Here is a 24,170-nt window from a genome sequence, read left to right as displayed (position 1 = left end):
TTATTTGAGTGATGTTTTGTTTCCGTTACAATATTATACTATAATACTGTAACGGAAATTAATCAAAAAATTGTTGAAACACAACTTACAACATAGTATAAAATTACAATGATCAACTCAAATACTTGGTTCTAATTGAACAGAAATTTCTATGAACTTGTAAGAACTGTACAACAGGAATCAGTCTGTGTCAGATCCTGAATTTGAAATTTCTACTGAAGTCACGGGTAAGAGATAAGAGGAACCAAGATCTAGGCCATTTTTTTTTAAGTTTGCAAAGACTGCTAAATTTTGCCAGTGGTAGTTCACTCTTTGCAACATAGTACGCTGTTCTAAACAGATTTTTCAGGTTTATTTTTAGTATGTTCTTTGCAATTGGTGTTTGTTCTGGGAAAGATATTGCAGACTGAGCAATAATGCATTTCTTGCATTTCTCATGGGTTCTAATGGGGGCCTTTCTTAAAATTACTGGTCCCAGTAACAAAGGCGCTTGTCGACTCAGAAATCGAGGGAAAACCAACAACACACCCGGCAGAACATTATGTTATTTACACGGGTGCACATAAGTGGTCCGCATGTGCGCATTTGCTGTCAAAATAAAAGACGCGCACCAGATAAGAAGTTGCAACGCGCGTTTGCGTCCATATAAAAGGCACTGTTTTTGTCCGCTAGAGTGGGATTTTCACGGCACATTCTGCACCAAATCTCTGTGCGTTCATCATTTGTTTGAAGCCAGCTCACCTCCTGCAACCACTTTTCCGAGAATACGCGCTTCTTTTGCGGTTCGGACTCCATCTGACATTTCTTTGGAGGTGGAGGAACACCAAAGTAATTGCTTAAAGGAGCTTCTTCGACATCTTTAAGAGTTCTAAACAAATGTCTGTCCTCCTCCAGAAAATCTGGAGGTGCGCGTTGCAACTTCTTATCTTGTGCGCGTTTTTTTATTTTGACATGACATGCACACCTGCGGACCACTTATGTGCAGCCCTGGTTATTTAGCTTGTCATATTCCAGCCACAGAAATTCTTTTGTCCACGAAACTATAAAGCTGCACTTTCTTTTTGCCTTATAGTCTGATTTGTCATAGCTTTTCCGTTTTGTGGTAAGCTTTTCTTTGGCTGTCACTTCTTCACACTGACCGGTCTTATTTGGCTCAGCAGAACTAAAATATATATCCTGCTGCCTTTACACACGCACTCACATAACGCTCAGCGATTCTCTGCGCGATCAACCTCTCACATGTTTAAGCTTACTGTGGGAGATTTCACTTGTCAGGTTTGAATAGTAAGCTAATGAGTGATAAGACGATGTCAGAGGAATTGGTGCGCAATTAATCGTCACTCACCAATCAGTACTGCCGCTCTCCATACACAGTTCGTGCGATTGCAAAGTGAAAGCAAAAAACAAGCGCAAATTCAAACGCGATTTCAATATGTCACATATTGACAGTGGCTCCCGATGCCAATGACATAATTACCCAGCTACATTTCCGAAAGAATGCAAAAGCATTGACATATATTTTTCCTTCCTATGATAGCCCGACGGGCAGGGCTGAGATAGATTCTGGTAGCCCGACTGGAAAATTCGCTAGCCCCGGGACGTCAGGCTAGTGATTTTGCGAGCCCTGCACTGTGCGCCACGTTATTATTTCGGTGAAATGAATTTCTACAATACTGTTACTGTTAATTGTACTCTCTGCAGTGTTTAAATGCTTACATATACACACACAGTTACTGTCCCTCCACACATACGACTGGGTTCTGCTTCTATGCCCCATCTTTGTTTACTATTTCCTACCGAGGCTTCTAGACTTCTGATTGGCCAACATTTCTACACGGTTAGGAATATATCGCCACCTGTTGCTTTGGCATGTTCCTAGCAGCGTTTTCCTTCATTTCTGCGTTTACGTGTGGACGGGATTATTTTTTAAAACGGAAAATCTCCGTTTTCAAAAATACCCGTGTACGTGTGGACGTAGCCTAAATACACACAAGGGTGATGAGGGGAAGTGGAAACACATGGGGAAACAGCTGACACTAATCTGACATAACGAGACAAAGGAAGCAAAGCTGACTATACTGACATAGGACACAGATCTTCAAAATAAAACAGGAAACATGAGACGCAGACATGACAATACAAACTTGATAACATAAGACACGCAGCATGAAACACAAAGGGTGAGAGAAACTTAAATACAGTGAAAGAAAACATAAGGGGAATCTAATAAACAAATGAACTTCGATAACTTAATGAACTTAAACATAAACATCAACTTCAAAATAAACTAAAACGCTGGGTCAACAGACCCAGGAACGTGACAGCTATTATTTTTTGTTTTAACAGTGTATTCAGCACTGTGCAAAAAAGAAAAGGAAAATGGGAATGGTTTTGTGTAGACACAACAACATTATTTGTGGGTCAATGTTAAGTAGCTTAACAAACAAAGTTTTCCTCTGAAAATGGTCAAGTACAAGGACTGGATTGAAAATGAGTGAAAAAGTAGCCAATGTCCAAAGAAAGACTTTGGGAGGCCTTCAGAAAGATTAGACAACAATTGCTCAAGACTTGCATGAAACGCAAAATATATTTATTATATTTTCTTAACATTTACTGCTATCTGTAATAATAATATTTACCAGCATGACTCAATTAAAACTCTTGGTTTTAATGTTTAGATTTCCTAGTGTGGTGTTGAACTGTTCTTGGGACACTCATCCCCAGAATTGCCCCAGTGTACCATTCAAGTACGAACGGTTTGCATGGTCATAAAGATCAGATTATTCGATTATTATTAAAAACAAAGGAAGACTTTTAGAAACTGTGCTCTTCCCTCTTTGTAGCTGTTGTTTTGCCAACTGAGCCCTCAAGCATAAACCTAGCCTAGATGTGCAGATAATTGAATAATTTAATAGCATAAATCAGAATGAGAAATGCAACACAAATAAATGCATTTATTCATTATAGAGAGTTCTCTTTCTGATCTTCTTTGTTTGTAATGCACCTTTTATTCTAAAATTGTTTAGGCTGATGCAGACAGCACCCTCATTGTGGTCACGCCTCTGTTGTGGTTACATATGTCTGTTGTATATACCTGAAATATGAGATCAGGTCTGAACTGCAGTAACCTTCCTGTCGGGGTTGATTATCAGTTGGACCTATTTTTGACTGTAGTCTACATAGCGTGTTGCACCTGATTTTATTAGAAATATATTAAAACGCAAATCTTATTACAGATCCATACATACAGTTTACATTTAAAAGTCAAATGTGGATTCATGAGCAGGGTCGCACGTTTTCACATTTGACACATTTGACACATTTAGACTCAAAGGTCACGCTGAAAAGACAAGTGTAGCCTGGTTCGTTGTCGCACCATGATGAGAGGTGGCATTTGTCCACTGTGATGCTGTTCTTAATATTAGTAGGAATATAACTGGAGGGGCAAAACTCATTAAAGAGCTCAGAAGAGATCTGAACATTTTCTGAGCAGGAAGCCGTTTTATAGGCGAGGATGCATCAGGAAATGCTGGAGGAAATTGCATCACGGTTCACCTAACATTTCAGTTTGGGGCTGTCCGATGGGATCAGCCGCAAGGCTCAGAGCAAGCTGATCAAATAGTGGATGCAGTGGCTGTACCTTTACAGTCTAACTCTAAACTATGCTGCGAATCTTAAAAGTCTGATCTGTGATCATGGTGGCATGCTGTGTTTGCCGCGTAGTAATACCCACCATGTGACCTCTGCTATGGCTTTGACCTCTGCCTAAAATATTTGAATTCAGCCTGGGGAGGTATGCTAGTACAACGGTGCTTCAGTGTTACCAGCGTGGTGTCCCACTTTATGCCATGCTGGTGCCTCAGACAGTGGGGAGCCTTGATGGAATTTAGTAACTCCAGGAATGCTGATCTCTTTGCCGCGCCCAGTGTGAACACTCTAATGCAGAAAACCCATAATAAGAATAAATCTAATTTAATTTTGGATGTGATGTATGAGGGTTCTCAAGAAAACCTCCAAAATACTGACATTTGGTATGCAGTTAGATGATATTTCAGTCATTAAGGCTAGTATCAAGTGGATTATGTTCATTGCAGCTAATATTTTTTTTTTAAGGGTAACCAACCTGAAATGGGATTTTCAAAATGAAAAGGGACTTGGATGTAACGTAACAAATTATCTCAAGAATAGAATGTCCGAGTCTTCTGCTGTGTAAGTTAAACTCAAGAAAGGTTTCAGTACCTTTTAATTTCTGTTTTGTGTTGCTGATCACGTCCTTGAAGTGCCTGGGTTTTTCCCTCATATGATCCACTGGAGTCTGAGAGAGAGCCGGCAGTTGCCCTGACTTGACTGTCAAAGTCCCAGAAGTCTTTGTAAGCTTAGACGTTGGGCTGATGGCACAAATATAAGTAAGACTTTTTCTGGGGATTGTTTTTTCAGCTGTACGGTTGGTACCTGTACAAATTTTCCAATGAAATATGTAAAAACCAGTCAAACATTAGTAATTGGATATGCTTGGATTTGACAAATTCTCTGTGAATTTAGGATTAGATGTGCAGGTATTTCCCTCTCGGTCTCCTGAAAAAACTCTTTCTTAGGACAGTTTTTTTTTTCTGTGCCTGCCTCAGCCCTGCACTTAGCACTTCTACATTTAGTAAAACTCCCCCTTCAAAAGGTAAAAGCGGCACAGAGAGCTCTGAACATTTTGAAGAGAGAGGGGAAAAAAACAGTTTCCCCCTGGGGCACTTAAGCTCAGATCTTTGTCGTTATTAGCTTGCTTCTTTAGCCACGGAGTCCTCTTTATATAACGATGGAGAACAATGCCTCAAACCCATTTTGCCTGATCTGCCATGCGCTAGAAATCCCAGAGATAAGTAATAGAAGGTGTAACTCTTAAAAGGCTAAATGGAGTTGAATTGGAAGAAAGCGAAATGACTGGCTTTTTTCTCCATTAGCACACAGATTAATCCACTCATTTATTCTCTTTAAATTTATGAGGTACTGATGCTATAATAAGAAGTTTTATATTGAATATTTCATTTCCTTAATTATTTTGGGATAGCTTTCTAGTCAGTTGAAGTCCATTTGTTACTCCATGCTATGAATTGTTAATTGAGGAGAAAAGCACTAAGATTTCCAGTAAGTTGTGGAAGGCTTAGATTAGTGTTTATCTTTGGCCAGTTATTTAGTTATACTGTTGGGTATATTTAATAGCACTAGGCATTAACTTATAGGGCCATCATCTTCTCATGCTTATCATTTAATATTTGTAAAATATTAATCCGTCTTACTTTTAAGTCTCCTTTAAATCTAGATAAATTGTAGTTAAACAGATAAAGGTACCTATTGAGTAATCTAACACTGCTGCAGTAAAAGAAAGATGCATTTAAAAATGATACTATTTTATACTAAATACAAATAAAAAAAAATAGAAATGAAATTATTTTTGCTTCTTTAAGCTGCAGAGTGATGATGATGTCATTTTTTTCCCATTTTGGTCAACAGAGGGCCCATTTTATTTTCCTTGTCAGTCAACCATTGCTGGAGAGAGCAACCCTGCATAATGCAAAATGGCCCAAGTGATGGATTACTCTTTCATTTGACAGGCTTTTCTTCTGCTGAAAGTATGTGTGTGCGTTTGCTAAGGGGTCCATGCATGCTAGGTCTAAGGCTGACGTGCAGAATTTGAATTACATGTAGTTATTTGCTAATATTCCAAATTTAAAAAAAAAAACAACCTTCAGTGTTGCTCTCTGTTGGGTACATTTAAACTATTATTAAGCAAAATTTGTTGTGGTGTCACCTACATTGGGAGCCTTATTTAAATATATTTGAATTGCATTGTGGCAATTTCATTTTCTAACTACCATTAACACTGCTAAAGCTATAAGCAATCAGCCCAGCATCAGCTATTCATGCAACAAGAAGATGGGTGACAAATGAAAGGGTTGTTATGTTCCGCAGGGAATTTGGCTTGCTTGACGGCTGGATCACTGCAAATGAAAACATAGTTGTCCTGCGTGATCGCTTTTATCTGCGGTGAAGCATTTCTATCCTGATGGAAGCAGTCTTTTCCAGGATGACAGTCTCTCCCTACAAAAGGACACGAGGGGTCACTGATTGGTTTGACGAGCATGAAAATGATGCAAATCATATCTTATCAAGGTTATCGTGGCTCAAAACAGACCTTTAGGCAGTGACTATATAAGTAGGGAACAATGGTCTGCATATACCGAGGCTTATTTTCATAGAAATCTGTTCATGTTTGTTATACTTGAGTAAATGAAACCCTATTCAACCAAAGAGGTTAAAAAAATAAATGTTATTACTGTGTTGTTGATTTTCCTTTCAGCTCTGGCTAAAATGCTCCTTGGAGTTCTCAGAAATGGTGTTTGATCTCTCCAGATGTGTTTAAGAGACGTGTCAAATCAATATAAAGGCTTATCAAACCTCTTCTGGGGGCACATTGTGACTCGGCGCCTTACTAGGACATGTTGGTGTTTGTTTGGTTTTTTTCTATTTAATTTGTGGTTTGTTTTCTTTCATAAGTGAACACAACCTCCTCTAACAGAGGGAATAATTTCACGTCCCCTTTCTTTTTACTCCAGCAACGGGATGTACTGTGGTGCAAAGCAAGCTTCGGGAGATTTCACTAATGAGAGCTATTAACCACGTTGAAGTTGATTTGTGGTTTTGAATGCATCCCGTTGTGTTCAAGTTGTGTTTTTTCTAAATGCTATTGGCAAATTATTAGGACAATGAAATGCTTTATTTGAACAAAATGGGTTTGTTCTCTGGAAAATTCCTTAGAAATGCGAGAAGCACATTTCGTTCTCTTTTCGTGTGGCTGAAGTCCAATGCATATTGACGCTGGACACGCACAAAGCCTAGAGTGTATTAGAAAAGCAGTTGACACTTCTCTTCGTAGCCAGTCAGGATAATCATTTTCTTGAGTGCTAGCACAGTGTGCTCTGTTTGAGGTGGAAATTTATTGAAGGAAAGCATCTGGAAGGCGGTCCTGTCAGAGACAAAGTGTAGCCTTCTCTGGTTGGGAGAGACTCTGTGGGACTTTTATTAGGAGCTTCTCACTGAAAGCTTTTCAGATTTATCAAAGTCTCCTCAGCGCAGGCCATACCTGCTGCATCTGAGCTATTGCAGAGACTATTCTTTAGTACATGTTTGTGTTCAAGTTTCTATTACCCGTTTGGATGCCGGCTTACATATATACAGAAATTTTCTCTTGGAACTGGAAAAAATCTAAATGATTAATCTGAAAAACTGCTGTCCAGAAATAATGGCAGTTTGTTTCATTTTGAGTAAAATGTGGAGTGAAAACAAGAGAACATTCAGGAGCAAATACTGAGAGGCACAGATATCTATTTCTCCATTCTCTCCATCTTCACAAAATTGGGTGCATTGCAGAAACAGCTTGCATCTTTGCAGACAGCCTGTGAAATGTAACACTGCTGAACAGCTGGTCACAGCACACCACAGCATCGCTTTCTCCACGCTGACTTTTTCTTTATTGGAAAACAAACTAGGCTGCTTTTGCTATCACTCTCTCCACCTACACAGAAGGTGAAACATCTAACGACATCCTGGTCTTGTAACCTTTCAGTATACTTGCAAGAATGTGATGGATGTTTGTTTGTGTGGGTGTGGGTGTGTGCCAGTAATGAGATGACTAGCTTTTCTGGAAAAAAAAAAAATGCATGTGACGGTAATCTCAGTGGAATGAACATTGATCAAAAAGACAAAAAGAGGTCGGAAAATTAGACCAGAGGGAGTCATATAAAGGTGAGAAGAGACGTGAAATAAGCCATGTATGCTTGAGTGGATGACACTGAAGGTCACGTGCTGTGATACGTTTGGATCAGTGAAGCCAGTATCTATAGCATTGATTGCCAATTTACCCTTTGAAGTTGCAGAGATGCATTGACTTCCCTGTCTTGCATGCGTTGTGTGACCCTGTTTATATGCCTTTTCACCCAGTGCAGATCATCTTAGTGCTAGAGTAGCCAGTACAACTCCTCGGGAGCAGCACTGTGCAAGAATTAGGCATGCAAGATGAAACAGTATAAATGATGCAATGTCACTCGGGCTCGGTATTGCTTCTCACAAACATTAGCGCTTCTCATATTGCATATTTCACCCGAAAGCAACTTCTCTGAGCCACCCGCTTCTTTGCTTTGCCTGCCACCCCCGTACCCCCTCACCGAGTGCCATATGCAAGGAAGTCATACTCTGGAGGGGCTCAAGGAGCACAATAGGCTAGAGGGTAGAGAGGGGCCACAGCTCTGTAAAGTGCCTCAATGTCGCTTCATTTCCCCGTTTTAATTGGGCTATCTAAATGCATCCCCGGTTTGTCAATACCCGCCGGGGTCCCAGATAAAAATGATTTGTCTCATGCATTCAGCGGCATGCTCTGCTGTTCCCCTTAGAGAGCGTGCCCTGCTAGTTGTCAGCAGCACAGTGTAATGGAGAGCGCTAGTTGTTTTTCAACCAGTAGTAAGAAGAGAGGTGCTTTCCTTTAGAAGTTGCACCTTTTTTTTTTTTGTACTTTGATTCTGTCACTCAGTAACAGTAAGCATATACACCTAGCGCTATGGAGACATTATAGGGCAAAGAGGCACAGGGACATATGCACAAATTCACATGAACTACATAACATGGGCCTATAGTTGTACAAGCACGTACACACGCCAGTACTCACTGAAGGTCAGCTCCATGAGACCAATCTTATCTGTGTTTTTATGTGCTCTGTTTTCCAGTGTCCTTGTCTTTTTCACACCTCCTGTTGCCATGTACCATCACCTACCTCTCAGTGTTGGAGCCAGTGTTATCTGCAGACAGTCTTGAGAAAAAAATCAGGGCCAAAAGTGCGTCCTTGGTGGTTCGATTGTTAGACAGAAGTAGCAAAAGATACATTTCTGCTGCATTTTAAAGCTAGCCATTTTGTGGTTTACTTACTCTGTGCAAGAGCTGGTTTTTATAATCCCCTGGGTGACCTCATGTATATATTAGTGTATATGTGTATGTTAGCATATATTGCTGCTACGTGCTTCCTGCATATTTGTAAGTTATGATATGAACCATGTATGTAATGTAAATACCACAGCGCACTATCTGGGGGTGAATTAGCTCACAGACTAATGGCAGTAACCAAGCCTCACTAAATTGTGAACTGGACTGGGAATTCTAAACTAACAGGTGTTACCCAGCTGTGCTTTTGGGCACGATGACATAGTGCTAGTCTTAAGAGCCCATCAGCAGCAGCAGCACACTGACTTTCACAGCTCAGTGTTTACGACACAGGTCAGCATTTTTTCACTGGCATGCAGCCACAGTTCTGTCCATCAACTATTCCACTGAATGGGAAAATAAACCACATCTGTTTGGAGTGCTTTTTAAGGATTTTTAATTTTTGTGGAGAAATTAATATGTTTACATACAGCAATACATCATTTTAGACTGCAGTGTTTCAACAAATATGTCTTATTTTTGTAATGCCGTGGTCACACATTTGCTTGGTACTCTGCTGGATCTATACCAAGAAACTTACCTCGAAGCAGAACCCTGTTAAAATGTTTTGGGAGACTTGTTAGATGGTGCAGACAGATATATTGATAAAGCCCAGGGCCAGTGTGATTCATCCCATCCTGCAGCAGCCAGTGCAGCATCCCATCAGATGAATGAAGGTACTACAGAGAAGCTGAGTTAAGATAGCTTGATTCATTGGCTCTTCACCTGCAAATAATCCTGGAGTTGCACAACAGATTTTATGCATGCATTTAAAATAAAGCCAGAAAAAAAGCTATCTTAAAAAAAAAAAAAATCAAATTTACGCTAAAATGTATTAATTGAGGCTTGCAGACTGGCCTAAATCAAGGAGAGGCTGGCTCCTTTAGATTGAAGAGGTTGTCAACCCCCCCTTTTTTTTTTTCAGTCTAATGAAATGAGCGGGGGATGGGTGGTTGTCACAATGTTGTAAATTCTCTTGGTGGGGGTGCTTCCAACTCAATCCAAGCTCTTTGAAGGGGGTGGGGGGTGGGGCCAAAGATAAGCCCTAAAACAGCCTGAGCCTCAAAACCTCACTCGAGGCAACAGTTTTAATCTTGCATCAGGGCGGGGCGGGGGGGGGGTTCTTACTGCTCAGGTTCCATCTGTGTTTTGAGTTTTACATTGCATTAAAATGAGATTACATTTGAAACAGTTCATGCTGTGCAGCTGACACAATACAGTAGCAAACATGACTGTAGCTTACAATTAATTTTCTCTCCCACACTGCTGTTGGGACCACCGACCAATGATCTTTACTCCTGCCTTTTACTTAAGTGTGATTTGTTCAACAGTTTCATCCCAGATTCATTTGACATTTGATGTGGCACAAGCTGTTTACACCCACAGATATACTTTTTCTCCTCTCCCCAGGGATGTGTGGGTGTAATAATTATTTTCCAGAAGGTTCTCTCAAACTCTCAAGAGATTCTAAGAAAATAAGAGGCTTCCAAAACATCCAGATTGTTCTGTTCTCCTTTTTGCAGATAGTTGTGATGTAGATTTCAGTAAGTTTCTATCCATGGTGCATGCATGATATCCCCATTTGTCTTTCGGTTCGATTTTTTTTTTTTAAGCCCATGCAGCTGGAATATATTTATATTTTAGTCCTTTCAAATTGAATAACTCTTTAATCAGATGACCCACATCCCATTTGTTATAAGCTAGAAAGAATGTTAAAGATAAAACAATTCTTTCTCTTGCAGAAATGTCTGTTGTGTTCTCAGATCTGCAGCCTCCAGTAAAATCAGACTGTCTTCCATTGTTAACAACAAAGAGAAATGTAGAGCACGTTGCAGTTTGCCATTTCCTCCAGTAAAGTTTAAGCCTGGAACAGATTCAACAGTCTTACTCTTGGTAAAAAGCTTTATTTGTCCTTTATAGAATCTCATTGTGAATGTCTTTTGTTATGTTAGTTTATTAAAGTTACTATACTGGCACTTTCCAGAATGAAACTAGCCAACAGCAGTCCAATTCTTAAAACTTAGTTCCACTTTCATATTACTTAGATTGTAATGTATAATTTAAATATTATTGCAAAATGATGGCCTGTCTTTAAAATCCTATCCTTTGAATTCATTGAGTCATTGAACAGCATTTCCACAATGTTTCGCCTGATGTTTGTATATATATATTTTAAAAAAACAACACATCATTATGTGGAGGGCGAAACATTGTTGAAGCGCTGTTCAATGAGTCAAGTTACAGTCCACACAGTATCATTGGGATAAATGAGCAAACCTCTCCCCAAGGTCCGGAGGCTCTGTGAGCTATTAAGGCACGGCCGTCTCGCATGGCGAAGCTCAGAGAGCGAGGGAATGTTTTTGGGGAAGAGAATGGTTGTGCTGACATCCTCTCTCGGTGCAATCCCTTGTCCTTGTAGGACAGAAGAGAAAACAGCACCAGAGGCTGACTTGGCTGTTCCTCTGAGCTCCGTCATAAATCCGACTGAACATTTCTGAACATCTGTTGTGGATGATTAGCTCCATGGCTAGCAGAGTTTGACCAGAGGGAGTGAGAACCAGTGTGTTTGCGAGTCGTGTATGTGTGTACTCGATGCCTTGCAGTTTTAAGAATGAGGGTTTTGCATATTTATCCCCCCTGACCCATCTTCTCCTTTTTTTCAATATATAGAGAGAAGGAAAAAATATTCTTGTAACTGTTACGTTATCCACAAAACACGTTGGCGGGCATGTATTATGACAGTCCCTGGGGAATACTTGTTTAAGTCTCAAGGTCAAACTTAGTTAACCGGTTAAGTTTCACTAATAATGGCAGGGCAGATGCTTGAGTTTCATTTAAAAGCAAGAGTGAGGGCTCATTAGCCTGTGTGAGCTTACACTGGGACACAGTCTTTTCCCTGGAAGGTGATCAATAGATAAGAGCCAGATACAGTCTCTAAGCAGCGGGAGTGCATCACAATCACGTGTACTCCTTCCCTTCTACGTGCAGGTAAACCACAAAATGATCATTGGTCAGAGTTCAAAAAGATAAAGCCTCCTCCCTTTTCATACTGAAATTTGACACCATGACATCACACGGTGGGTTTGGCTTCTCCCAGGCAGTCCCCGACTGCCCCTCAGTGTGTGAACAAGCTGTGACTCTGAAGGATCTCTTCCCAAGCTACTCTGCGATATAGCCACAGCTGGAAACTTATTACTGGAGAGCAAAAAGACAGTTCTACTGGTTTAATGAAATGCTGTGAATGGAATAACTAAGCAGGAACTGGAGACTACTTTCTCTCACACAGGGTATCTTTCAGGAATAATCTTTTGCGGATACTGCTGGATTTTCTTTTGTAGGATTTGGAAACTCACTTTCTGGAATAAGTGCCTCGCAATAAAGAGGAATAAAAAGTATTTCTTTAAATATTTCTTTATTTAAGTGGACCTACTTGAGATACATGGGTAAGTTCGAATTTTTTGCCACATAATCTGCCTGACATGAGAAAAACAGAAGTTTTTAGTTCCTAAAACGAGTAATGAGGCACAGGTGCATTTTTTGAAAGTGGGTGAACTGTGTAAGATGGTCTGAACTTCGTTTGCCTGTGTATCCCTCTCCCAGTACCCTGGTTTTTGTTTTGGGATCTAACTTCTTGCAACTTGCTTGGTATAATAAAAGTAACAATATAAGTTGATGTGTTACACTTCAGTGGTCAGGTATTTTCTTACTACTCTTTTGTCTCCCTTACTTTTGTCCTTGCTCACTCTTGCTTGTGAAGCCAAAACAATAGTTTAACCTCGTGTTGGCTTAGCTCTATTGGCTGGCTCTCTGGCAAATTGCCCTGTCTGGTGCAAGCCCTCCCCTACGTATTCAGAGGACTTTGAAAAGAAGGGCCATAGAATGTCCCTTAGCTACCGCTGCTAAGGTTAGACACCCTGCAGCTCTACTGCATTGGGCCTACGCTGAGGCTAAACAACCTGTTTTTCCAGTTGTCTATATCTCCGTGGGCAATCTCGAGGGTAAAATTTCAGGAAAAAGAATTTCAGTTAGAAGTTGGCTACGAAGGGCTTTGAAATCCCAGATAATTGCAGAGGAGAACTTCTGAAAGTCACAAAATGTGATTTGTGGAAAATGCTTGAGTCTTGGTTGCCACAAAGCATATGCTGTAATGGGTGTTTCTTTGTGTGTCTTCAAGTTTTGCTTTTACTATAATTATGAAGTATACCGTTATGAGAAAATCTGCAGGACTCTTTTTGATCACCAGCTCTAAATGTTCCCTTCAGATGCAGTTGTGTGATAAATCTTTCAACTGAGAAAGGTTTTGACCGAGTTTTTTAATCTTGGCCACAGAAAATGTGGCAGTTGTTACTCAGTAACTCTGGAGCACAAAAGGAGGGTTGACGTCAGTGGGAAAATCTTTTACTTTGACCTTTTCCATCAAAGCTGTCTTAAGCTTTCAAAAAACACAGCCAGGACAACATGTTTGTTTCATTTTGTTTGGCCTTTGAAAGGGCCAGACGTCCCCATAAGTCTGCTCTGCTGTAATGGGAACTTTGTGCTATTTGTACCAAAAATTGGTTGTTGGGGTTTTTTTGTCTTTTTTTGTTTAGTGTGGAATCTACCTCTGTTAGTGCTGATCTCAAGTGGTTCCCTTAGACTTACTAGAAAAAAAAGATGTTTCAGTTTGGTTCAAAATGTCCACTCAGCAGCTCTGTAGTGTCAAAAAAATGACAAAAGCTGTCAACTGTGGTCATTTGTTGAAACAGAGCGACCCTTGTCCACCTCTTGGGTGATCTGTAAGTCGATGTCCTTCACCTCCGTCGGGCAGGCCGTCCTCTTTTGCGACTGTGCCTCAGTCACCTCGTCAGCACTAACGTTCCAGAGAAACATTAAGTGATGTCCCGAGGAAATAACTGCAGCCATTTGTGTACCACTGCTCTTTTATTAAATTCCCAGACCAAACATGGCCTATATAATACGCTTTGCTCAAAAGGCTGTCTTGGTTGAAGTCTTTCCTTCTGAATAAATTACCCTGTGAGGAACAGTCAGTCACTCAATCTTGCTCCCTAACGGATTCCTCAAAAGTAATTATGGGCTGAGCATATGGATTTTTCCATAGAACTTGATTTCTCATCATTGGTGGATTGGGTGATGTGTAATGGCCTGTTAACGCATGACAGATTTGCTTAATCACTGTCATGCCTGTTGGGACAAGAAAGAAGTTGCTTACAATCACAGATCAATCTCTGTGAAGGCGGCTGTGTCAGCGGAGCAAGACATTTGCCGCGACACATACTGTAAATAGAAAACACAGAAGGGTTTGTTGGGTTGTTAAAGTTCAAAGCTTTGATGCTGATGCTGAAGCATAGACAAATTCTTTGGTCTCAGACTTTAAAATCTTGGCAGAGGCGAGGGGTGTTCATTCGTTGTGTGTCAGCAATTGTTGCCCGACGTTGACAAGGTCATAGGTAGTTGTTTTATGTTGACGAGGCCCAATTCTCAATACTAAATAAACATGTTTACACAGTTAACATGTTTAGTGTGCCAGATACATCCCGCATAACGTGTGATGTCAATCAGCGGCCACTGCCTGTGTGATGTGCTAGCTGTGCTGATAGTCACTTTGTGGTTTTATTTGTGACACTTCCTTCTTGCAGACAGCCACTCATTCGTTGTGACAGGTGCTGAGGAGAAGGTTTCGAAAAAAAGGCCCTTCTTTACCACTAAAATCACCAGTGTTTTGACAAGAATGCTTTTCTCAGCTGCCCCAAGCAGAGAGCTCATTTGATCGAAGTAGGTCTTTGCCTATCCTTTGACATCCGCGCACACGTTGAGGTTTTGACACGAGATCATATCCGAGACAGGTTTATTTTAGGGATGGCATTGTTATTTTTGTTGTAAGTAAGTAAGCGATGAATGGAAATCGTCCTGTTTAAAACAAACAAACAAACACTACATCTGTTAAAGAGTAGCTTTCGGTCATTGTTAAAAGTGAACTGAAGCGAATCTGGGCGCTCGGAGCGTAGATTACATTCTTGTCTTTCCTCCCTTTCATTCCTTTTCTGCGCTCCTGTTTACATTATATATTTTATTCTGCATTTTAAATGTATCTTTTATGGCCTGTTACAGCTTACCATCAGAGGTCTGTTTTGTGCTCATAGCCTTGCACCTTTCATTTAAACCGTGGCTTTTTGCATTACAGCCATGGGTTTCTCAACGGGAACACAAATCCGCTTTGTCAGAGAGGACATTTTCCCCCTTGCACAAAACTCATTTCAATTCCACATCATCCCATTACGCCTCCACATTGATTGAAACAGCCTCCATTTCCAGGGGTAGCTGCATTTTTCTGTAGTCTGCATGTATGACAAGGCCAAAGCTTACGTTTGTATATGTGCACTTTGCGATGGCGCAGGTCCGAAACGTCCAGTGACCATGGCAAATAGAAATTCTGTAATGCATTAAACTATTTTCTGAAAGTGGGGAAAGCTAGAGATCACTGTTGTCTCTGTTGCATGATAGTATTCATGCACTAAACTGTTATGTCACTCAGTTATTCTATGATACACTGATACTGATCTTATTGCTGAGGGTAGTGTCTTTCACTGGAGTAAAACAAGGTCAGATTTCTTGCTCTTGGACAACCATTAAAGGGAAATGAACTTTGCAGCTTTACCTTCCTCTTCATTATGGCGGGATAACTGTGATGCTTAACTGCACAAACAAAAAATAGAAAAAATATAGGCTTAATTTATTCTGTGCTTGGTTCAGGAAGTATAATCATGTGGCTGATTTATCCCTGGGCCTCCACCAGCACCCTTGTTTGCTCAGCCTCCCAATTTCTTCAAATGCCTTGCTGTGCTTAAACCCGACATTCTACTTCATTACTTTATCAGCCCTCCTGTCACTTCTTTTATCAGCCCACGCATGTCACTTCTAATGAAATAACGAGTCTTCACACTCTTGGCTACTCGTACACGGATTTGGACATGCTTGCATTGGAGAGCACAGAATGTGTGTTTTGTGGTGGGATGCGTTCAAGATAAAACATTTAGTTTTTGTTCATCTTGTGGCTCAATCCTCAAACACAGGCAATAACTCTTCCTCCTGCAGAACTCTTGGGTCCCAGGCTTGTTTTGGGAAGATGGATGGAGATTCATTTGGCTTCATTATAACGCCTGACTTATTTATAGCCTGCCTGCGCAGCGCCTCTTGGCCCACTGTGGCCCGGTAAGGATGCTGGAGGCTGCGGCATTGATGAAACATTCCTGTGTCCAGGGGGTATTCTCTGAGGAGAGCACTGCTTGTTTAAGGGAGGGCGGTGGGGTGATAATACAAGAACCATGGGCAATGCCACTGAAATCTAATTCCACCAGCCCTGCCTAGCTACAGCATTCCTACTTAAAAGCTTTTCCTCTAGACTTGCGCTGTGGGGTGTTGGGCTTGGTTGTGATGCCACAAAGCCCAACATCATGAAAGAATGCGATGTGGTCTTGTCTTGTTCTGTGAAGGTAGTTTCCATAACAAACAAGTGAAGGGAAAGCTTGCTTAAAAATATTGAACCCCTAAAACACACTTATATATTCCGCCTATGCACAGTTTGGAGTTCCACAGCACCAATCCCAAAACCTTTATCTGGATCTCCCCCTTTAGCCTTAGAGATTACTGCTTCACAACCCTGGAGCAGGGATGCTGTCTGCCTGGTAATTTGATGGCTAATCCCCTGCCTCTTCCCTACAAATCTCTTCCCTGATAAAGGGGTTGCCTCTACATTAGTAAACATGGGAGACTTGGCGGCCTTGGCTGACTGTTAGACAAGAGGACTGGTTGAGGAAGGGGGAAGTATATGGATAACCAGTGAGGAAAGCCCCTTTGCATTTTGTGCGATGAAATTAAATTTAAAAATATGCCAAGTTGACTGTTTATACCAGAGAAAGGACTTTAAACTTGCTGTTAGAGCAATCTGTTTCTTGCATGAGGTAAATAATGCATAACACATTTTTGTACTTGTTGGTCAAAGCCTTAAAAAACTATCACTCTGGTTCAGTATCTCTTGAGCTTTGTGGTTTTAATGGTTTGACGGGGAGCTGTGAAAATGTTGTGCTTTATAGAGCGATTCCATAAAAGTCATTGTTAATGCACATTCATTAGCTTTTTGACCCGAATATGTTATTCCAATGCTACTGCCACGACTAGACACGATGGCTCACTTAAAAGGAATTCGCTTTCTCAGATCTTACTTCACAGTATTACGCTGGCCTGTATGGACTCGATACGTGACCGAGCATTACTGATTGCAGACTCAAGTGTTTCATTTGGTTTTAGCCTACATCCCCTGCATCATTTCTGGTTCCCGGCTCACTGTTTATCTCCTGTGATGGTGCATCAACAAAACGCTAAGCCTGGGAATCAAAGCTGACGCCTTCAGCCTAAACATGCTCAGCCAAGTTTAACAGGACTTGGCAAGATAGCATTTAACTAGTCTATGGGATGACCTCATCATGGCGACTGCAACATTGGCTGTGATGGCTTTTCATTTGCTGACCTGACAGAAGCACTTTAGGCGTCAGGGTGGATCTGTTGAGATGACTGACAGGACCTGTCCCTGCACGTCTTCTTGTACGGGGGAACGTCCTGGTGTTCGGTTTAATCGTTGTCACAGAGTGAGATGACATGTCAGCAGAAATTTGGTGAGATCTCTGTTTTGAGCACTTTGCAAACAGTCTGAAATCACATCTAAACAGAGTGACTTCAGTAAAGGCCCCACATTGCATGTCTTTTTTGTTTTTTACTAACCCAAGATGTCTTTGAGCAGCATGTATGTGTATTAGTGACTATAAAGATTGGTTAGACCGTGAGTGAGGTTTACTTGGGTTTTTTTAGCTTTTTTGTGTGTTTTCATCTATAAATGGCAATAAATCTGTGGCATGTTCACTTCTACTTTGTATAAGTGACTATGTTCTACTTCACTTTACTTTATGTCTAATTCACTTTTCTTCCTGTTCTTTGTGCTGCTGTAACATGTGAAACCACAAATGAAAGTCTATGTCAACTTTAGAACAGTTTACTGCATTGGATGTATTTGTAAGTTTGCACTGAATCTCTGAAGAAGCCCTTGTCTAATTATTATTTTTTTATGAAGTGGATTCTTACCGAACAATTTGATTAGTCATTAAAATCGTCTGACTCATAGTCAGCCTGGATTTTCTCTAACTGGATGCGTCGATCAGGTCTGTAATCACACTGTGTGTACTGTGTGTGTGTTTTGTGTCAACGTCTTGTTAGTGAAGCTACAGAACAGTGACTCTACACTGGCGGTAATTGATAGTCTACGGGCTGTCTCAGCTGCAGGTAAATCCTATCTGTGTGGAAGGGGGTGGGGTAGAGGAGAGAGTATAAATAAGTCTTCCAAGGACTAAGGATTTCAGTATAACTAGAGGCAAAGGGTGATGGTTGAAGAAGTGTTTAATATGGTAGAGGTTTTCCTTTGCAGACACTTAAAATTCTTTCCAGGATAGCACAGGCTTGAATTTACATTTCAGCTTTATTTTCCCGTGTTTCACAATATGTAATACCCCATGTTGTCTTTCTTTTGCATTTATTCCTTAAACTAGTGCATAAAAACAAAGTGCATGTGCTTAAGTGTGGCTTTTTCCTCCTTTGAAACGCTTCCATCAGACTGGCAGTGAAAATGATTTTTGTGCTTTACCCAGAGAGATGGACCGTAGAGAGAAAGCAAGATAGAGCAAGAAGGGGCCGAGGGCCAGAGAGATTGGTCCCAGAGAGAGATTCATAGGTAGTAATGAGGACGTTGGTGAAGTGCAGGTCGTCGTGTTGTGGCTCTGGCCTGTCAGTATAATGGACCTTACTAGTCAGCTGGCAATCGATTGTACTGCTCACGACCTCCGCCGCCTGTTGTTCTTCACTCTTCCTGTCTGTCAACCTGCCACCCAGAGATGGAGGACGAAGCAGAATCTTTTCCCAGACGACAGATGCCATGTCCAGATACTTTCTCATTACCTGAACGGTGGCCTGAGGAGAGGAAGGCAGGTCTACCTCCTAATTTCCATCTAACACAATCTGAACAGAAAGCCAAGTGTTATTTTAATTAATTATTACTATTGTAAATCATTTATTTTTTCGCCTGTGGCTAGTAAGCACCAATCAGAATTCAGTTGGTTTGGGACTACAACTTATCATCTACTTTTATTATTATTATTATTATTATTTTTAATAACAAAAAATTCGGCTAAAAAAAAGCCCAGCAAAGAACCTGAGGCATTGTTCTAATTTTATGAGCTAAATCAAGTTAATTGTTGTTTCTTGTTAAAGCATGTACAGCATTTAACTGATGTTTATATTTGATATTAATAACTTTCTGGTATTGTAAAATATGGTTTTGTCTACCCTGATACCTGACGATATCTCATGTTCATATCATGTAGGAGAATATGTTAGATTAGAAACTTATTGGCAGACATGCTGAGTTAGTTTAGAGCCTACTTCTTCCTAATTGATAGCTCTAGAGCATAGTTACTTTCTGCTAGCATTATCCTCATTTGATGAACATTGTCCAAGCTGAGAGTCCCTGCTTCTCTTGCCCTTTATCGAATGGCCTCTGCCTATTCCACACTCATCTCTTTTACATTTTAAATCCTCCAGCCTCTGGAGAGCGATGGGGATATATGGTTCCATCTGCTCCAGCAGACTGGCTCATGGCTCAGACAGAGAGAAAGAGACAGAGAAGAAGGCATGGTCAGGGAGAGAGAGGAGGAAGCAGGGGGATGGAGAAACGGAGACTGACAGAAAGACAGAACAGCTTATTAGAATCTGCCTCTTTTCACTCGTTAGACAGTAGCTGAGAGGATAGCCGTCTGGAATCGAAGGCAGGACACAAGTTGGACCAGGACCTTGAGGGATTTTGTTTTTTCCACATTTGCAATTGCAGCTAACCCATGTTAAATCTGCCCAGTCTTAACTGTTTCAGGTTGGCCATGAGTCTTAGCTTTCCTTTGTGTAACACCTGGAGTTTTTGTTTCAGGGTAGAGCTCAGAATAGCATTCCTTTGTGTTCTTGTTTGTGCACCTGGTATAAATGCCTGATTGTATACAAGGTGCTTTTCCCACTATGCCTCGAGTTAGTCTAACCATTCTTTGTGTCAACACAGGGTTTGTTCTTCTGTACCTCAGACCGCAGTGGATTGTTTTCCCTTTAACTCTCACATGCCCTAATGTAAGGATAAATAATAAGTTATGTCAATGCACAGTTTCATCTGTGAGTTTTACCTTTGAGAACACAAAAGCCGATTCAGTAGGCTATTGTATAAAAAAGGACATTCTGTGTCATAAAGTAAATACAGTCTACAGCTGCGCACCCTCACGTCTGTGTTTAGCGGTTGATTTTCAAAGGTATTATTGTGGCTGACTTAGCAGTTCCTTCGAGGTAGATCTGCATAAACAGATGTAGTGAGATAAGGAGCTGCTTGCAAGATCGCAACAAGATAAACATTCACTCCTTCATTCATGAATGACCACTTTTTCTTAATAGTCATCGGTAGAAGTCTGGTGAATATGTGCAATCAAAGGTTAGGGTGTGCAATATAGATATACCTCTCAATAAAAAAAAAAAAAAACTATCTGTGGAATTAAGTTCTAGACACATCAAAGAATTTTATTAATTTTATGAAAAGTTGCAAATCCAATAGTTTCTGAAGTCCTGCATTATTTTCTTTTATAGGATACACTAAAGTAAGGGAAGAAGCTTTTTAAATTATCTGCCAGTCTCATTATGTACATCCTTATATACCCCAACCTTACTAAGCATTGTGGCAAACAATAACCAGAGTTGCTGTGCTGTCATCGAACACTAAGGCCACAGCTTCTTTCTCATGTCGGCCTCTGGAGGGTCCATGCCAGCCAAAGAACTTCACTCCCAGCGCTTTACAGTTACTAATCTGGGCTGACACCAAGCTGATTTACAATACCCCCTACCCCAAACAGTGACTGACTAGAGGTAATTGATTTAGAACAGTGGAGACACCCGCTGAATAGTATGAAATCCTCAACAGCCTCCTCATACGCTCTATACAAAGCTTGCTCCCATATTCCCACCTTAGTGCCAAATGTAAAAAAAAGAAAAAATATATGCATTTAAAACTAAACTTCTTACAATATTTCCTTTTTGGAAAATTTCTGCTGTTTCTGGACACTGCAGTCTGTCCACATTATATCCATGGATGAGCTGAACCTGAACAACTGCCTCTTGTTTGGCCAGTTATTGATCTATGGAGCTCTATATTTACCAGTCTTTGGGTGCACATGCCTTTACTCTGTTTGTCTTTTGCTGACGGAGATGAGGCTTTCTGCCCAGGGGGTGGGGGGTTAGGGGGATTGAAGTCCTCTGCGTGGTGCGAAGGGGTGGAGGAGTGGGGGGTCCATGCCTTCTGTGCTGCCTGCCTAGTCATTTTATGGCACCATCTGTCCACAAGCTAACTGTCAAGTAGTGACGTCTTAGCTCATCTTTCTTGCCCGACAGTGCGAATTTTCTTTTGATATATATGTGCACATCTGCTGTTGAGAATGTGTCTCAGTTTATATTGCTAATTTAATGTTTGGCTATTTGCACGGAAGCAATTTAATTATTCACTAATTCATTTCTAGACATCACTAAAATGTAAACAAAAAGAAATCTTAAAACCTCTTTAAATCTCTCAACTAGGGCAAGGCTATGGGCTTTATACACTATAAGAGACCCTGAAGTAAATAGAAAGCTTTGCTTTTACCATCCTCAGTTTTTAGGCCCCCACTTTGAGCAATTCTAGCTTGGCCTAAATAACATTAAGATTTTATGTTCAGTTGAAGTTGGAAGCTTATTCCCTTGGCCAATTACATTTAAACTCAATATTTAACATTGGTTGACATTTAATCCATGCCTTGGGTTATTTAAAATCTTGACTTTATTTTAAGAATATGAAATGTCAGATAAATAGCGTTAGAATTATTTATTTCACCTTTTATTTAATAAATTGCATTCTTCGGGTGTCAGAAGTTAACATACATCTTATGCTTATTTGGTAGCATTGTCTTTAAATTATTTAACAAGAGTCAAATGTTTTGGTTATTCTGCAACAAGCTTTTCACAAATAACTCTGGAATTTTGCCTCATTCCTCCTAACATAGCTGATATAGACGAGCGAGGTTTGTAGGCCTCTTTTTTTGCACACACTTTTGAAGCGTTATCCACAAATCTATGTTGGACTTCAGCACCTCTACTTTCTAAGAGAAAGAAGAGGCAGCCTGGCCCCGTGGATGTTATACTTGCATGCTGTTTGTACACATGAACTTTGTGCCTTTTTAGTTTGATTTTTCTTTTCCTTTTTTTTTTGGTCTTGTGTATTTAATTTTGTCAGAAGCTTTGGAACACATAACTTTAGTTTTAGTTTTTCCAATACTTTTTCTAAACTTCTAACCATCCAAAGTTGTGCATCAGATTCAGTCAATTTAGTGTAGGGGTTAGTACATTTGCCTAACATGTGAAAGGGCTCCAGTTCAAAACTGGGAAAAAGCACGGATCCATGGAACGGTTTGCTTCAAGCGTAAAATCTGTGCCAAATCAGAACATGCCGATTCATCCGCTGCGACGAGCCCTTGCGAATAAGGGAGCATCTGAAGGAAGCTTAAAACTGAGAAAAATCTGGCTGAAATTGTTGGAAAACCTTCTGCTTATAGTAGTTTTCTCCAAAAACTGTAGCTTACTATGAGATAATCTCTAAAATTCACATTGAATTTTCCATACAAGGCTTGTAGAGTTAAGAAACGGCCTTTAGATGACAGAGTGACAAATTTTTTTGTAATTCACCTTCTTACTTGAATGTTGGACTGTAGTTTTTAAAGTGAGCTGGTTTAAATGGGTCCTAAGGAAGGTAAAGCTTTAAAAAATGCTATTTAATGCACTTGATTGGTTCATGTACATGCAGCATTTCTTTTATTTGATGAATGTATGTTTTACATTGAGCCTGCCTTTTGATTTATTGCAGACCCCTTTGGCCAGCAAGCACTTTGTTGTGTAAGCCATTTTCTCTTTGCTGTGCTGCTCCACAACGCCAATAATCCTCGTTCAATAAATTCAAATGGAAGTGACACTCTGGTATGTCTCCTCTACTATGTGTAGTACATATCATTGTAATTCATTCCCAGATTGATTTGCAGTTGAAAAGATTGGTAGCCCAACAGAGCCGATTGTAAATCCACACTCGGAAATTTATGGAAGTGTCTGAATTTTTGTTAAATGTTCATATAATCAGGCCAAATTGCAGATGACAGTGTATCATATGGGAAAAGCCAATATGCAGTGGTGTTTGTATTCTGCTGAGAGGCAAGTTGGCGCTTGTGTTAGACAATAACAGTAGCGTGATGCATCACGTCCGCCCCTCATGCGTCACAAATGACGCCAAAACGCATCATGGAGACTCTGCGTAAATGTCGACTTAAAATTTACACATCTCCTATATTGCTTCATTATTAAACAGTGCTAAATGAACTTCTAGACAGAAAGACACCTTTATCATGCTATTTATTACATGAGTGCTTTCATTGTAGGTCAGCATAATCAGTGCGCCATCGTTTCTATTGCTCAACTTAAGTGCACAAGTCTGTTGTAGGTGTCTTTTAGTCTTATAATCTTGAGCTCGGCAATAATGTGTTAACAATTAACTTTGTGGTATCAGCTTGTAAACAGAATGGCTGTAAAATTCGATAGGTCACAGGACATTACCCTTTGTTAGGGGGAATTTCAGTGCAGTCTTGTTGCAGCTCTGTAAAAAGGACGTGCACCATCAAGTCTGTAGACACAGCAAGGCTTTTCGAGTCGGAGGGAAAACCTAATTTGGTTACTTTGCACTTTCATTTTACAATATGGTGCTCACCATCTTGGAGTAATTCTCACAGGTGTTGTGATATTGTGTTCACTGCTGAGGTTTTTTTTAAAAAAAAAAAAAAAAAGGGAGTGCGAGCCTTCTAGGGCATGGAAAACTAATCAACGGCCAAAACACCGCTGTTGAAATTCAGCTTGTAACTGTGTTTATGGAGCCTTTGCAGGCTACGCCAACACAAGCCTCTTTGGTCTGGGTTTATCAGCCCCAGAGACGGCCGTGATTAGCTCCCCACACTGCTAGC

At 40.5% G+C, this 24,170-nt stretch overlaps 1 protein-coding gene across 24 annotated transcripts in view; it reads left to right on the top strand.

Annotated features, from left to right (window-relative positions):
- LOC134616307 (receptor-type tyrosine-protein phosphatase F) overlaps nt 1–24,170 on the top strand; it is a 163,523-nt gene that overhangs the window by 34,440 nt on the left and 104,913 nt on the right. Inside the window, exon 1 of one of the 24 annotated variants that reach the window (XM_063461061.1) lies at nt 12,164–12,461. The exons of the other annotated variants lie outside the window; for them this stretch is intronic. The gene's annotated coding sequence lies outside the window, so the exon portion shown is untranslated. Of the gene's footprint in view, nt 1–12,163; nt 12,462–24,170 lie in introns of those variants that run through there. 24 annotated transcript variants of the gene reach the window in all.

This window comes from Pelmatolapia mariae, linkage group LG18 (genome assembly GCF_036321145.2).
Source record: "Pelmatolapia mariae isolate MD_Pm_ZW linkage group LG18, Pm_UMD_F_2, whole genome shotgun sequence".
Lineage (NCBI taxonomy): Eukaryota > Metazoa > Chordata > Actinopteri > Cichliformes > Cichlidae > Pelmatolapia > Pelmatolapia mariae.
This window is presented reverse-complemented; position numbering and strand designations above follow the sequence as displayed.